The sequence below is a fragment of the Apus apus genome, chromosome 5 (genome assembly GCF_020740795.1).
Source record: "Apus apus isolate bApuApu2 chromosome 5, bApuApu2.pri.cur, whole genome shotgun sequence".
NCBI classification, from domain to species: domain Eukaryota; kingdom Metazoa; phylum Chordata; class Aves; order Apodiformes; family Apodidae; genus Apus; species Apus apus.
Window position 1 is genome coordinate 46,234,035 of NC_067286.1, and position 15,947 is coordinate 46,249,981.

The following is a 15,947-nucleotide window of genomic DNA, read 5'->3' on the forward strand; positions in this document are numbered from 1 at the left end:
TTTGCACAAGTCCTGGTAGATGACACCAGCTGCTTTCCCCTTGTCCACCAATGCTGTGACCCCATCATAAAAGGCCAGCAAATTAGTCAGGAAGGACTTCCCATTGGTGAAATAATGTCATTTGCCAACAAAAGCCTCCTCATTTTCCATGTGTCTTAGCAGAGAGCCTTCACGAGGATCTATTCCACGATCTTGCCAGACACATAGGTGAAACTAACTGTCCTGTAGTTCCCTGGGCCTTACTTTTGTCTATTTTTGAAAATGAGGGTTATATTTGGTCTTTTCCAGTCAGTGAGAACTTCACTAGACTGCCACAATTTTTCAAACATGATGGAAAGCAGCTTTGCAACTTCATCCACTTGTTCCCTCAGTAAACATAGATCATAGAATCATAAAATGTTATGAGGTGGAAGGCACCTCTGGAGATCATGGAGTCCAACCCCACTGTCAGAGCAGGACAACCTAAGGCAGGTCACAGAGAAACATATCCAGACAGGTCTTGAAAGTCTCCAGAGAAGGAGACTCCACAACTTCTCTGGGCAGCCTGTTGCAGTGCTCTGTTACTCTTACAGTAAAGAAGTTTTTCCTCATGTTGATGTGGAAGTTCCTGTGTTCCAGTTTGCATCTGTTGCCCCTCATCCTATCACGGGGCATGACTAAAAAGAGACTGGCCCCTCCTTCTTGACACCCACTCTTCAGATATTTATATACATTAATAAGATCCCCTTTTAGTCTTGAACATACTCTTCTCTTACAGTGTGCAGATCTTCCTTTTCCCAGGCCCTGCCTTTGCCTTCTGTGACTTGGTTGGTGTGGCCAGAGCCCTTGCCAGTGAAGAGTGAGGCAAAAAAGTATCTCAGCCTTCTCCATATCCTGCATGACCAGGTCTCCCATTTCCTTCTGGAGAGGGCCTCCATTCCACAAACTTTTGAAGAGCACTTAATAATTTGTTCTTTGACTGGTTTTTGCTGACTTAATGGCTGTTTAACTCTGATTCTTCTTATATTGTCAGTATGTGATCTGTAGTCTTTTATTTTATGAAGCATCTAGGCACCTAAGAGAGAACACAGTTTTCAGTAAAAGGAACATACCTGAGTAAGAACAGCTTCTAGAGATCAGTTAACAGAAAGTCAAGGAGGAAAAAAGTAACAAGTGTAGTGACCTTTTTGCTGTGATAAAATCCAAAGACAATTGATAGTGTTTACTTTCAAAACCTTTATATGTATTTTGGAGTTAAAAGACAGACTTGACAGAAAAGTTTCTACAGAATTTCTCTTTTGCTCTCAAATTCCCTTTGAATTTCATTACATATTCTAGAAAATTCTTAAAACAGCTACATCATGAGCATGACCATGGGCAACTGCAGATTTCCGTATGAGAACTGCAAACAGGAAGGAGATGTTATCTTAAAAGAACAGACATAAGGGGACAAAATCCCTTAGTTTCAGAAACTTGTTTGTGTTTCCAACTTAATAAACTGTTGTAAATTCAACAAATTTAGTCTCATGAGTCAACATGGGAGTCAAATTCATGAGTAGAAGACTCTACTTCCTTTTGTTATCTTCACAGCAAAACAACAGAGAGGATGTTTAGATTGTCTGAGGTCACATAATGGGCTACCATTATGCCTCTGCAAGCTTGCATGTCTACATCACTGGAGGATAAAGAGATAGAAATTACTTTGCAAAATATGGACACCGGTTCATATTCTAGTTCAAGAGGCAGATAGTACTTTATGGTTAAAAAACTTCATTAAACTTTTACTAACAGTAACTTATGTGTGTGTCAGTCAGAAATCCAGGTTTAACTAGACTTAAAGAAAATCTTTGCCCCAAATAAGACAGCAGTTGCATATATATAATGAAGTAAGAATACAGAGCTAAAAAAGCCACCAATGTAAAAAAAGAAAAAAAACAAATGGAGGAGACAGATAAATTAAAACCAGAAAATTTTAACTTGTTAAGCAGTTTGACAAAAAATCAAGGGAACAACAAAATCTCAAGCTTCTACTCCAAACTTGTGTCTTAAGTAATTAAATTTGTTTTAGAGAGAGTTGCTCCTGATTTACGTCAGTGTAACCAAATAAAACTGAGTTCAAAAGGTTTTTACCTGGACATCTTTTATACCCGTATATAATTTCTGAAGCTCAGATTACAGTGGAAAATCAGATCTTGTATCTTTCTTCTTCATCTCTTCCAAGTACATCAAATTATTTTCTGCAAGTTACATGTCTCCTGTGAAATAGCTGAGCTAATATTGGTGTGAAGAATAAAGTAATTATAGAAAAAAGGAAAATCCCATTCTCCATATTTTTCTTGGACAGTAGATTAAATGAATGGCTTTTCTGGAATTTATCCAAACAGTGATATCTAACCATACTGTAGAAAATGACTGTGCATGTATACAAAACATTGTGAAATTACACATTTTCCAAGCCATAGCCAGTAAGTACATTTATAACTTCCACTTCTACAAATGCTTGATAGAATAGCTTTCAAATAAAAAGAAAAAAAATCCAGATGTAATTTTTTAGCTTTATCTTCATCACTCCAAATTGTAGTGTTCCCAAAATTGATTCCTTCTCAGCAGTCCATTAACTTATCATCATGTGTATATTTTGCAAAAGAACTGTGCACACATGCACCAACAATTTATGCATATGGCATGCATCATGAATAATTTAAAATAATATAAATTTACCTTTATTTTTATCATTGGCCCTAATTAACAAAATTTCATAATTTTAACAATGTAGAGAAAAGAGGAAAACTCCAAGAGAAAATTTCGGCAATTTACATATGTATTTTCACTGTTTCTTTTACAAATCTATGGAGTGTAATTATCAGTGAACTGCCATAGATAATTTCCCCATAATTTTCTTCCTCCTACATCATGCATTACAATTGCTGCCATCCTCCTCGCCATATGTGCCAGTGTCTTCCTGCTCTTCCTCCATCCTGGATGGAGAGAGAGAGAGAGAAGCAAAGATATTAAATCAAGAACAGAGTTGGTTTTCATTTTGGTAGCTAAGACTATTTACTTAAAAAAAAGAAAGGCAGGCAGGCAGGCAGGCAGGCAGGCAGGCAGGCAGGCAGGCATGAAGGAAGGAAGGAAGGAAGGAAGGAAGGAAGGAAGGAAGGAAGGAAGGAAGGAAGGAAGGAAGGAAGGAAGGAAGGAAGGAAGGAAGGAAGGAAGGAAGGAAGGAAGGAAGGAAGGAAGGAAGGAAGGAAGGAAGGAAGGAAGGAAGGGTTAAATTTTTCATTCCAAGCCAAAATCCAGAGTGTTATATTTACCCAGTATCACTAGATTCTTTATTAGGTGCCTGCATTGCGGTAGGGTGAGAAGAAAGCTGTATTTGGATTTTTGTTCTGGTCTTCTCAAACACATCTTTATAAGCACAAAAGAATATGTGCTTTTTAACATGATTGTCCCAGTTTCTCTTGTTGTCCCTCTCTGCTGTTCCCATACTGCATTTCCAAGCACCTCCTTGCCCAGGAAGTAAGTTGCTTTTTTGCATTGCATGTAGTCTAATTTACAGAACATTCCACTTTTGTCTGTTGCCTGAGAGCTTTCATACCTTCAGTGCTAGGACAGAATTTACAGTCCTGTAAAGGAAATGAAATTTTAATAGTGCCAACAGAGATTTACTTGTAGGACACCCAGTCTTCCCTGTGGTCACATTCTTCACAGAATTTTTCATTTCTGGTTGCTTATATAATGGCCATATTTTCCACAATCAAGATACTGCATGAAGCACAAAGGTTTACTATATTTATTTAACAGTTAAGTTCTTGCTGGGTATTTCGCTCTGTTCTTAACCTCAAGGCTCACAGCAAACCAGTTATGGAGGCAGTTCTTTCTGTTTATAGAAGTAGTCTTTGATGGAGAAATGAAATGTGCTTGCTTGATAGCCTTTTAAAGATAGGTTTCCCAACTTAATCTTATGTATTCATCATCATCCAAGAAGTACAGTCATAATCAGAAGTTTTAGATAGTGGTTTGAGTATTTAATTGCAATACTGCTAGACTTGGTGTGCACAGCAAGCTCCCCAGCTAGACACAGCTTCACACAAACCAATGGAGCTGCGGATAAGATGTGTTAGTTATTTCTTCTTCTTAAGTGACTCTCTCTTTTAAAAAAAAACAAGATGTATGTAGTTGAAGAGGAAATTTTGTTGTTATGCCCATATTTACTGTGGCTCTCAGACACATTCTGGTGGAGCTCCATTGTAGATTTCTATTAAACTACAGCACAGATACAGCTACTGAGCAGGAGAGATGGAGACCAGAACTAGAACTCAGTTTACTGTGTATATTTTCTTATGTCATGTTATATTAATATTATCCTTAGTTATTCAAGTCGAATAGCAAAGAGTGGACAGCAATGGACATGGAGAATAGATAACTCCAGACTTATGTGTGGATGAAAGTTTGCATCCCTCTTCACAGAAAGACATGGAAAATCTGAGCACTTCTTGATAGTTCTGCAGGATCTGAAGAACTCATAACAAATCTGGACTTTCAGATTGTCTGCTGAAGTTTGTCTGACACAGCAGACTCTGACAAAACTTGGCATCTTGATAAGCTCGGCTCGAAATGTTTTGAAATCAGCTCTATTTTCACTGCATGAGAAAGTGAGAAATTTAACTTGAGTAGAGATGTTGCCAATGTGTTCCCTGTGGGATGGATTTGCTTCCCAATGGACTCCAAGGCCAGCTTGTTGTTATGATGAATGGGCTTCTTATGTAGTTACTACTCCATTACTGTAATGGAGTAATATGTTCGACATAGAAACAATTTAACAGATGATGACACAGAATGATCAAAGAGTACATCAGTTTGTACCACTAGAACACACCTTCAAATTTGAAGTGAAAAAATTCACCTGTTGTCCTACAACTAACACTTTATAACCACAGACACATACTGCAACAGTTGACAGGGTGTGTGAATATCTGCTTTCCAAGCTCTGCCATCCTTTTGATTGCATCAGTATATAAAAGCTGACATTCATAATGTCAAAATAGTGAAGTCATGCAAACTACCAGTCTGGCCAGAGCCTAGTGAAATATTTGGTATAAGTTGCTGTTGCTGTCACATCTTGCAGTAAATCAAGCTCTGTAAAGTACAAAATCTCAAATTACTTAAAAATGCCCAAGGGTAAGAATTAACTGGAGACCAAGTTCAATCCTTCCATAGTTAGTGAAAAGATCAAATCCAAAAGTGTTGAACAGGAATAAAAAAATATCATAGTTGTTTATAAGGTGTCTCACAAGGGGTTTTCACTTTGGCAATTGCAATAATAAAAATTAATTTGATAAAAAGAGGAGTTTATCAAATCTCTATTGACTGTTTTGCATGTATTATAAAAAGCTTGGGTACAAGGAAAAAAAAAACAACAAAATTGGTAAAAGGGAAAGCTGCTTATCTTACAGCCGAATGGGAACAAAGCAAGACTTCAAGTCAAGAATGATAAGTGGTGGGTAGAAGAAATGGGAAGAGTGTCCTCAAAACGTAGAACCAGAAAAAGTTCACATATTTCTACATTAAAAAAACAGTCTGTTCTCTAAAACCAGTGGTATTTTGCATCTCTTTGGTGAAGATGATCAGTTTTTTCTTCAGAACACATATGAAATAGTGCAGTACTGATGCAGATACTTCCATGATTTGGTAAGCTGTTTGCATGTTAACTGGAGTTAAACTATTGATAAAATTCCACTGCTCTACTTAGAAGGTAGCTAGCAAAACTGCAGCTATTTGCAGTGTCTTTATGGGGTTACGTAGTTGCTGCTGATGAGGGCAATGAGGTCTGATGTTATACTTACCAATGTATAGCAGTCACCACCCAAGAGGATGTTAGATAAGGAGATGATGACCTGGAAGTTCAAGTTTACCAGCAACGTTGACCTCACCAAACAAAAAGGTCGTCAGTCCTAACTTGTTTCTCTCTGTTTCCTGGAAAAATCTTTCCAGAGAAATAGGCAGTGGAGTTGCAAGTGGAGTGACTCAGAAAATCTTCCTACAGATCAGTTCAGCTACAATGGTAAATTAAATTCACCTTAATATGATTTCTGCAGCTTAATGAATACACTAAAGTTTTGAGGAATGGGAATCTTTATCTAATCACATATGACCTGAGCAGACCTTCTCATCCTGTCAGCTCTGAAGACCTCTTAAGACCTCTGCAGGGCTTTGGCTGTACACACAAGCCAGAGAATGTTGTTTGCTTATCTTTTGGTGGTATGGTGCAGAGGTTCCCCAGTGTAGAAAGCATGACAATTCTCTCATTGTCAAAAATGCAAACCTGTGCTCTCTGACTGTGCTTGCAAACAGGTATGGTTCATTAACGCCTCGGGACAAAATAAGATAAATGCAACTTCATTCAGCTTTGCCTAGATGGCAGATACTCTGTGCTGTTCTAAATCTGCTAATCTGTATTCTGTACACTACTGATAATGGCAAGTTGCTGGTAAGGTCTCTTGTATATGTTCAGCATATTTGCATCTGTTTTGATCAAGCTGCCATGTGGTTAAATTTCACCATCAGCGTAAGAAAAATGCTTTATAGCCCTCTTCCTGATAAAAGTGATATTGTGGCCTTAAACTACACTGAAGTAATAGAATTCTGCTACCTAAGCAGTCTGCTGTCTGAATCACCATGTCATACTGAGCACAGGCAGAACTGAAGCAGTCTCTGGAAGACAAAACCAAAATTATTAAAATGAAAGAGGCATTTCCCTGTAAACAATGTAGAGATGTACTATGTAATTGTTTTTACTACCCTACAGTATACCTTCAAAACCAAGGTACCTTAGAGTTCTTGTTTCAAGGGACTAAATCAGTCATCTAAGATGTCCTTTTGCCTTTTCTGGAATAAAATTACAGAATTCAGGGTGAAATACTAGAGTTGTAGAACTGTCAAACATTTGGCACTGACACAATGCAGCTTCATTCTTCATTTCTTGGTACACATACCAGAAAACATATTATCCAAAGCCACTTTGAATAAACATTTAAAATACAAAGTAAGAATGAGGAGTAGGCTACCTCACCTCTTTGTAAAGAAATGTTTGGTACATATCTTGAACATCAGTTAAGTCACATCATCATTACAGAGCTGGAGTGTAGGATTAAAGATCATCAGCTGCATTGGGAAGTATGTACTTATTGTGTCAAAATTAATGAAGACAAAAGTCAGAGTAATGGTATGTGTTACAAAGACCTGAGAGAAAAATATGACCAGACATTAACACAAATGTGTAGCAAAAATTGGAACATTATTATCTAGAGTAAAAGACATATATGTTAAATCATAAAACAAAGAAACTCACAAAAGCTTAATCACCATTTATTGGTACACATGACAACATATACAGACTATTGCTGCTTCAGAAAGATTCTCCTTTTATTTAGAAAGTGTGTCACTATAACACATCTCTGAAAGAACAGAAAAGACAGCACCTGTCCTAAGCTTCTTAGATTTTTTAGCTCAGACTGTTATAAATTGAAAAGTTCAAGAACAATTCCTTTATGCTGTGGGAAGCTGTAATTTTATTTTATTTTTTTTCTGATGGAGACATTATTCCTGCATATAATTCTGATATTTCACGAGTTTGGTCTCCAAATACACAGAAAGAGCTTTTTAAGACACTTTAGACATTTTAAAGTGTTATGAGAATAATATATACCTCTTTCAGTTTCTTGTAATAAATAAAGCACCTGCATTCACAGGTGGGGGATAAAGACATGGGTTCCATAATATTATTATTTTTTTTAGCTTATTTAAAACACATTTATAAAACAGTTAGCTTTCTTTCCTGTAATATACGTGGCACATTCAGATTACTTGTAGTGTGGAGTGGCATTATAACTGTGTTAATGTCCTACTGGGACTGCCTGTATAATTCACTCATGATTTTGCCATTTATGAGTGCAGTGATCTCAAATGCATACTTAGAAAACCCTTGTCACAGCACAATGTCTTTCCTGTGTCATTTACGTAAAAGACAAACTTTCTGACAGCAAAACTGCAAATTGTACTACAGCATAAGTATGAACAAATTCATATAGACAGCTAAAAGGTAGAGCTCCATTTTTCTCCTTGCCTAGGTTCCCAGGCTGAACAGATTGTATCACTGGTAAGGAAAAACAGAGAGATGTCACATAAGAAGTGGGGATAGAGATATGCTGAAAGATCAAAGCAAATTACTTATTAAAAATTCTAAGTCGTAACTGAAACTTCGAAAGTTTTAAAAGGTCCATTTCAGTTCTGTTTAGCTCTGATTTTAATGCGGGGGAAAGAATTAAAATACATCCTGTGAAGAAACAGTTTGTGTGACCGGCTTTAATATTCTGACTGAGAAAAAATGTTGTTTGATTTGGATTAGGAATTTTCATAGACACTTACTCTCTCCTCTCTCTGTATCATATACACAGAAAAATTACTGAGCTGTCTATTATAAGTATTCCTGTATTTAAAGCTGTATTCAAGACCTGCTCTTCACAAATTTATTTATTTTTTTCTGCTGCAAGTTATTTAGATTGGAAAGAGTGCATCCCCAAAAGATGTGTGCTGGAAAACCGTATTCTTGTGCTGAACAATTTCTCCCTCACCAAATTTTCTCCAGTCATTTAATGGTGTATTATGCTGGAATCTTTACTGATTATTTGTGCACCTGAGAATCAAAGAATACATGTTAAGAGCAGGAAAAAGCAGTAGAGTGAAGTAATTTTTGGTGTGAGTCCATGTAGGACATTTTGGTCTGTCAACAAGTAACATATTCAAAGACAATCTTGATTTAAACATTCTCTGATGATCCTGAGCCCTCGCTTTTCATAAGGGAAGGACTAACCGGTTTCTACCATCAAAGGCTTTTCATGAAAACAGTGCTGGGTAGCCAACCATGCAGGTTTCCCAAGTTTGGTAGGTATTTTCATGGATGATAAGATGGTGAGACAGTTTGCTGTTCAGACTGGCTGTGGCATAGCAGCCATGGCATTAACACGTACTCCACTCATTCCTGGGATTAAATGGAACTGTGCTATATAAAGCAGCTTGAAATCTACACACAAGAGCCTTTTAAAGAGGTTAGTGAGATGCCTGGTATATGGAGATAATTCCATCTCAAAGGGCACAAAATATCTCAAAATAATCTTTTGTCTGGACTAATGATACTGTCAGAGCTCAGGCTGTACCCTAAAGTAGGACTTTGTTAGATCTTTACTAAGAAAGACAGCTGAACAGCAGTGGGTAAGTGGTAGACTGCTGGAACATGCATCCTTTCAGACTAGCTTTTATACAGTCAAAACAGTTTATCTAGAAATCTAGAAAAAGTCCTTGCCTGAAAGTTTTCTAGAGGAGAAGGAAGTTTAATGTGCTCTGCTAGGAAAGTAGAATAATTTAAAATAAACCTTATAAACTGGACCTGAACAAGGCAGGTATTCTTCCAGTAATGAGATAAAAATGGGTACCTGGAAGAAAATGAAAAAAATTGTTTTATTTCGAGAAAATGATTCTAAAATATAAACATTTACTGACCTATGTTGACTGTTAGTTCTGGATGCCCAGAGCAGAAATGCTTGTGTGGTCATTCCAAAAAACTTTCAGCACAAGCATCTCATTAGTTTCAGTTCCTGCCCCTGAAGCAGTGGAGGTATTGAAGAGAGCAGGTTGCATTTTATGGCTTTGGTAGGTCAGGCCCAAGGTGTTTCCTTTTGTTTATATGAACAAATTGTTTTAAGTCAAGGTTATATTGGCTTTAAAATGTTGCAAACATCGACCAGCTGTTGGAACACATCAGATCATCAATCCAGAAGAAGCTGGATTTTACATCTCCTCTAGCTAATATTTTAAGTGAGCACTGCCTGCTTCAGAAAGCTGCACAGTCACAGCAAGTGCCATTTCCACCCTGCAAACAACTTCAATGGTCCACTTTACGTTTACACTTCTTTAAAAGTGCAACCATTTGCCTTTTTTTTTCTTTTTAAGAACTAATACTGCAAATAGTGAGTTTTGAGATAACGTAACAAAATATGTAATCTATAAAGCTAATGACAATGCAAAAAGTGCACACACACTTTTCTAATCCATCTGCTTTTACAAATTTAATAAAGTATCTATTGTACCACAGTAAAGTTCAACTATCCCCTCCTGAGAGAAAAAAGATGACTGTAAAATATTTCAGTTGAATTACAGCTGTGATCTTCAAATCAAGTATTCTGCCCAATCTGTCAGAGCTTTTCTTACTTACCTACCCCAGGGAACTCATATTTCACATATAAGAAAATGGGTATTCCCTTGTTCCACCTACCTAAACAAGAATCTTGATCTGTTCTACTCTCTTTTTCTTCTGGTAGCCCTTTTCATATGCTAATGAACATTAACATTTAAAAGGCCTAATGTTAAGTCTGCAACTTCTGTTAAAACCCAGCCTTCTTTCTATTCTTTAAGTTTTTAAAGCTTTCATTATACACCTCCTACTTCCCCTTCTCCTGATGTCTGTCTTAGATTCTACCAGTCTACTAACTGAATTGGGCTGTTCACCTGAATTTCCCTCCCACCCTGCATTCATTAACTTCCCAGTCATTCAATTACCGTTGTTATATCTTCTAGGCAATAAATAGAAATGTGCTTTTTTAATTACCTCTGTTAAAAACAAAACAAAAAACAATGGTAACAATAAGAACAAAACCATGGCAAAAATAATATTTAGTTCACTATTTAGCCGTCTATGTAGAGAAGTTCATGTATGAAAGACATGTTGGGATGCCCACTGAATTTCATGGTCATTTTACAGATTGCGGATGTGAGTTACTGAGTAGTACATGGCAGGTTCTTGCTGCTGGATGTCCTGGAAGATTGGAAAGACAGTACTGCTACAACATGTCCAGAAAACTGTGAGGAGCAGTTGAAACTTCCTATTTTTGGATACCTATGGTTTTCAACAAAACAATCTAATTTTGCTCTGACAATCATAATTTTCCTTGAAAAACCAAACCCAAACCCAAACCAAAACCAACAAAAGTAAAAGGGAAAAAAAAAGAAAAAACAACAATAACAAAAAAAATCCCAACAAAAACACATGCACATGCACAAAAAGACAAGAGAAAGAAAAAGCAGCTTTACAGCAGATGTAATTTACCAGGATCTGCAGTACTAGAAATATCTGCTAGCAGACACACTCTACATGGATGCTTTTGGCACACTTTCTAGTACAGATGGTGTTTGCTCAGCAGCACAGCCAGAGCACTCTACCTGAATCTACATGGATAGTTCAGAAGCAACCAAGTGGTTAAAATAATTCCAGAAATACCTATCTCTTCTCTCAAGTTTATTCCAAGCCTGTAGCTTGTTCTTCTAATTTTTAATATACACACTGGCAGGACTAAATTATTTTCAATCAAATGGAAGCCAGACAGAGAAAGAAGAAGCAGACTTGAGAGATTCAACAGCTTTCAGAAACAGCTATAAAAACCCACTCCAATTTCATTGCAATTATTTTTTCTTTTTCAAAAATTTAATTTGAGTGGTAGAAAAGAAGACATAAGATTCGTGATGCCTGTAAAGTAAAGGTGTTTCAATTATTAAAATAACAAAATAATTTTATAGATTAAAATAATTTGTGTATCATAAACACCCAAAAGTTTGCCTTAAGTTTGTTTGTTTGTTTCTAGTATTTCTATTTATTCAAAAGAAATTTGTTGGGTGGTTTGGTTGGTTTCTGCCTTCACAAAAGCACCCATCTGACTTTGGAGAGCTACTGCATTTTTAGAAGTAAATATTTGTTTAAGAGTTCAGAGATTATTCTCCATGTGTAAACTAACTAGAACAGTGCTCCTGTGGTTACTCTATTTTAAAAGAGAAAAATCTTTATTCCAGAACATTTTTTCTGCTCATGACAAGGCCTTCATAATGAAATTACTATCCCAGTTAACTTTTCCCCCTACAAGCAAGATTTATATATTATGGGGAGACAAATCACTTCTTTCTAAGGAAAGTTTCAATCACGTTCTGGAACCTCAGAGAAAGTGTTGGTAGAATTTAAGCACTCTGAAAGTCATATCCATAGATTTAGATATGTTGGTGAAGTAAGAATATGACCATGTCCCTATCATCTTAAACACCTAACCACATATATATATATCTATATATATACATACAATTTGCTAAATCTTGCCTCCTTGCCCGTTTAACCACCTGTACAAAAATTAATTCCTCATTTTCCTTTAGCTTTTCAACAAGAATAAAAACAATGGAGAACTTTGTGTCCTCTGTATGTCTTGATTTGTACCTCACCTTCATAGTTAATCTTAATTGAAATCCTAAATTCAGCTGAGGAATTTTCAACAGTACTGAAATTGTAGTTAAGCATTGTATTATTTTGCAGTTTATTTCCTGAAAAGAGGAAGATAAGAAGGTCTTTCTCATGATGTTTCAGGAAACTTCTTTTCAATCCCATTTCTTAAGGAGTTTTTGCTTTGAAATGTAATATGATGGTCAGGATCAAAATTAATCCAAATTAATCTAAATTCTAAAAAACTGTTCCTTGAAACAATAAAGAATACCCCTTGCCCCTTGAGAAATCTTATCCGAGAGTTAACAGTAAAATAAATCAACATATGAATAAAGAGTTTTCTTAGTCTGTATATTTTGTTGATTTCTTTCCAGTGCTGTCATCAGAATAGGACTGAAACAATTTGAATAATTGAGTGTGATGAAAACAGCACCCTCTCATCCATATATTGACACAGAAAGTTTGGTAGACTTGTCAGAACCTCATTTAACTATTAAAAAAGAGAAAATGAAGTTGTAAACCATCTCTTCTATGATGAACAAATGGTCTATTGGCAATATGCTCGGATGACAAAAAACCTCTGTGATGAAGGTTAAATATTTCTTCTAGAACACACAGTCAGGCACATAGTTTTAAGCACATTTGTGGTTGTGGCTTTTCAGTCTGTCTGAGTCAAAGCAAGCTTTTCAGCTTTAGAACTGACAACTGGGAAGAATAATATTTCGCACAGCCATTTAGTCTGTGAGAAATACATGCGGAGCAGGATGAATGCAGAAGGGAAGGAAGCAGTACTCGGATTAAAGTGGAGGATTGTCACTTTGACTTTGGAAGACAGAGAAAGGTGTAGTACAAATGGGAATGTGAGCTGTGACAAAAGAAATAGTTACCTTTATTCAGTGGCTTTCATTAAATCAAACACTAAGTGGTAATTATTGAGATTCAATAGGTACATTCAAACTTTGACAACCTTCATCCCCCTCCAAACACGGCCTTTGTATTTCATTTGTCTTGAAACACCTGATGGCTTTGTGATGTGAAACAACTATTACTTCATACTATGTAACACAGTGTGGGACAATCAAGTGCTCCATGAACGGTTCTTCTATTTCTTGGTAATTTGAGACTTTTTTATTTATGCATCCTCTGTGGTTGTGTGGGAAGATATATGTGAGTGCTTGTGGAATTATGTTTAGAGATTGACCTCTTACATTTTCAGCCCTAGCAACTGTCATGTAATATGTACACTTTTTAACATAAAACCAATTGTCATTTTTTGTTTACTTTTCAACCCAGTCATCTACATCTGAAATACTAGGCTTTGAATGTTCGTTGTATCAAGCAAAATTTCACTAGGACAAAACAGGAAATACAGTTTTATATCTTGTGACTGATACAGCCAGAATGTCAGTAAGGTAAAACATAAATTAACAAATCTAACCATGACATTCACAATAACATACATGCTTATGTATGATGTAATAAGGTTTTTAACTACTAAAAGAGAATAATTATTTAAGAACACAGAAATGTAAAAAAAATTACAAAAAACCAAACCAAACAAAAACCAAACAACCCCCCCCCAAAAAAAAACAACCCTAAAAAAGCAAACAAAAATAACCAGAAGTGGAATCCATATATTTTTTAGAGTATCAGGCTGTTAACCTTATTTGGATAAATTACATCTCAAATCTATTTTGGCTTTTTTTTAACACTATTTTCTGTTTTTCAAGCTTATTCACTCACAAAGAAATGCCCATTTCACGTTTTTAGCTTAGTTTTTTAATATAGTTAGTGAAGCTTCTTTATCAACTTAGTCATGTTTGACATGCTATGTGTTAGCTAATGATGCACTCTGTCCCCTTGTTCAGGTCATTGATGAATATGTTGAACAAGACCATACCAAGTATTGACCCCTGCAGGACACTTCTGTCTGCAGGCCTCCAACTCGACCCTGCTCCATAAATCACAACCTCTGAGTTCTGTCACACAGCTAGGTCTCAATCCACCTCACTATCTCCTCATCTAGTTCACACTTCCTGAGGTTCCTAATGAGGATATTGGCTGAGACAGTTTCCAAAGCCTTGTTGAAGTCAAGAAAGATGACAACTGCTGCTCACCCTTCAGCCAGCCAACCAGTTATGTCATTATAGAAGGCTAGCAGATTGGTTAAGCATGATTTACCCTTGGCATCCACAATTTCCCTGGGCAGCCTGTGCCGGTATCACATCACCTTCACACTAAAGAAATGCTAGCTAATGTCTAACCTAAATCTATCCTCTTTCAGTTTAAAACTGTTCTCTCTCATCCTTTCACTACATGTTCTTGTAAAAAGTCCCTCCATGTCTTTCTTGTGGGCCCCTTCAGTCACTGGAAGGCCACTGTTAGGTCTCCGTGGAGCCTTCTTATCTCCAGGCTGAAGACCCCCAACTCTCTCAACCTGTCTTCATGGGAGAGGTTCTCCAGCCCTCTGATCATTTTTGTGAAGGAAAACAACTAAGAGGACCATGCCTATATCCTCAGTAGCACCCACATTCATGCATTTTCATAAAGCTTAAGCTTTAGCTGAGGTCCACAGGGATCATAAGCACCATTTTCTTATGGAAAATAAAAGATATCCAGAAAGTCCTCCAACAAAGAATATATGCAAGGTGTTGGGTAAAGGCAAATCCCTTTGTGGTATTGCTTTCTCTCAAGGACCTGGACATACTAGGTGGGTGATGATAAAGGATGATGAAGTCCAATGCGTACCTGAAAGGAAATTAACTCTGGGTGAGAATACTTATGCCTGGCTAGCTCAGTCGGTAAAGAATGGAATTTATTTTGGTCCAGAGTTGTTGGTTTGAGCAACAAGTGTTGATTGTTGTATAGTACTAGCGATGTTAGTGTTTTTCAGTATAACAACGTGGTGATGAGATTGAAGCTGGTTTCATCAAGTAGCATCCAGTAACTTCCTCAAGGCTGACATCTGTAATCTGCAACCCATTGACACGAACTGCGACAACTTCCACACCATCTCTCTGACCTGAGAGACTGCTATGATAGATGAACCTCTGTAATCATGGACTAAATGGACTCATTGAACTCTGGTATAGAAAGATGTACTAATAATCAGTGTATATGTATATATGTATACGTATTTGATGAAAAAGAAGTACTAATGACCTGAGCATGATGCCAATGATGTGGAATGAAGGGTAGAATGTCCTAGTTTGAGCCAGGACAGAACCCATTTCTTTTAGCAATTTAACTTTTCAGTTAAGTCTTTTCTAAACAACTGCACTTTCTGCAGTATGTTCTTCAGTCATTGTCTGCTTCTAGGCCTGACAACACTCAATGTTTATAGTTACTTCTGGAGAATGGTATGCACAACCAAGGTCATTGCTTGGTTCTGCTAAACTTCTTATGCTCTGGAAACAAAAAGAAAGAAAAAGGGTTACACCTGGGAACTTTATTTGGGGAGGAGCAGACTGGAGAGGTGGCCAAAGTTGACCAGAAGAAGTATTTAATTTCATATGTGTCATACTTGTTATAAATTTGGGGGACTGTGAGGGTTAAACTCCCTTCATCCACAGCCAGCATCCTGGGAGGACTCCTTCTTTTCTTCTGCCTTTCATCCCAATCTGGGTCTTTCTGCATCCAGTTCCTTTCTGTCACT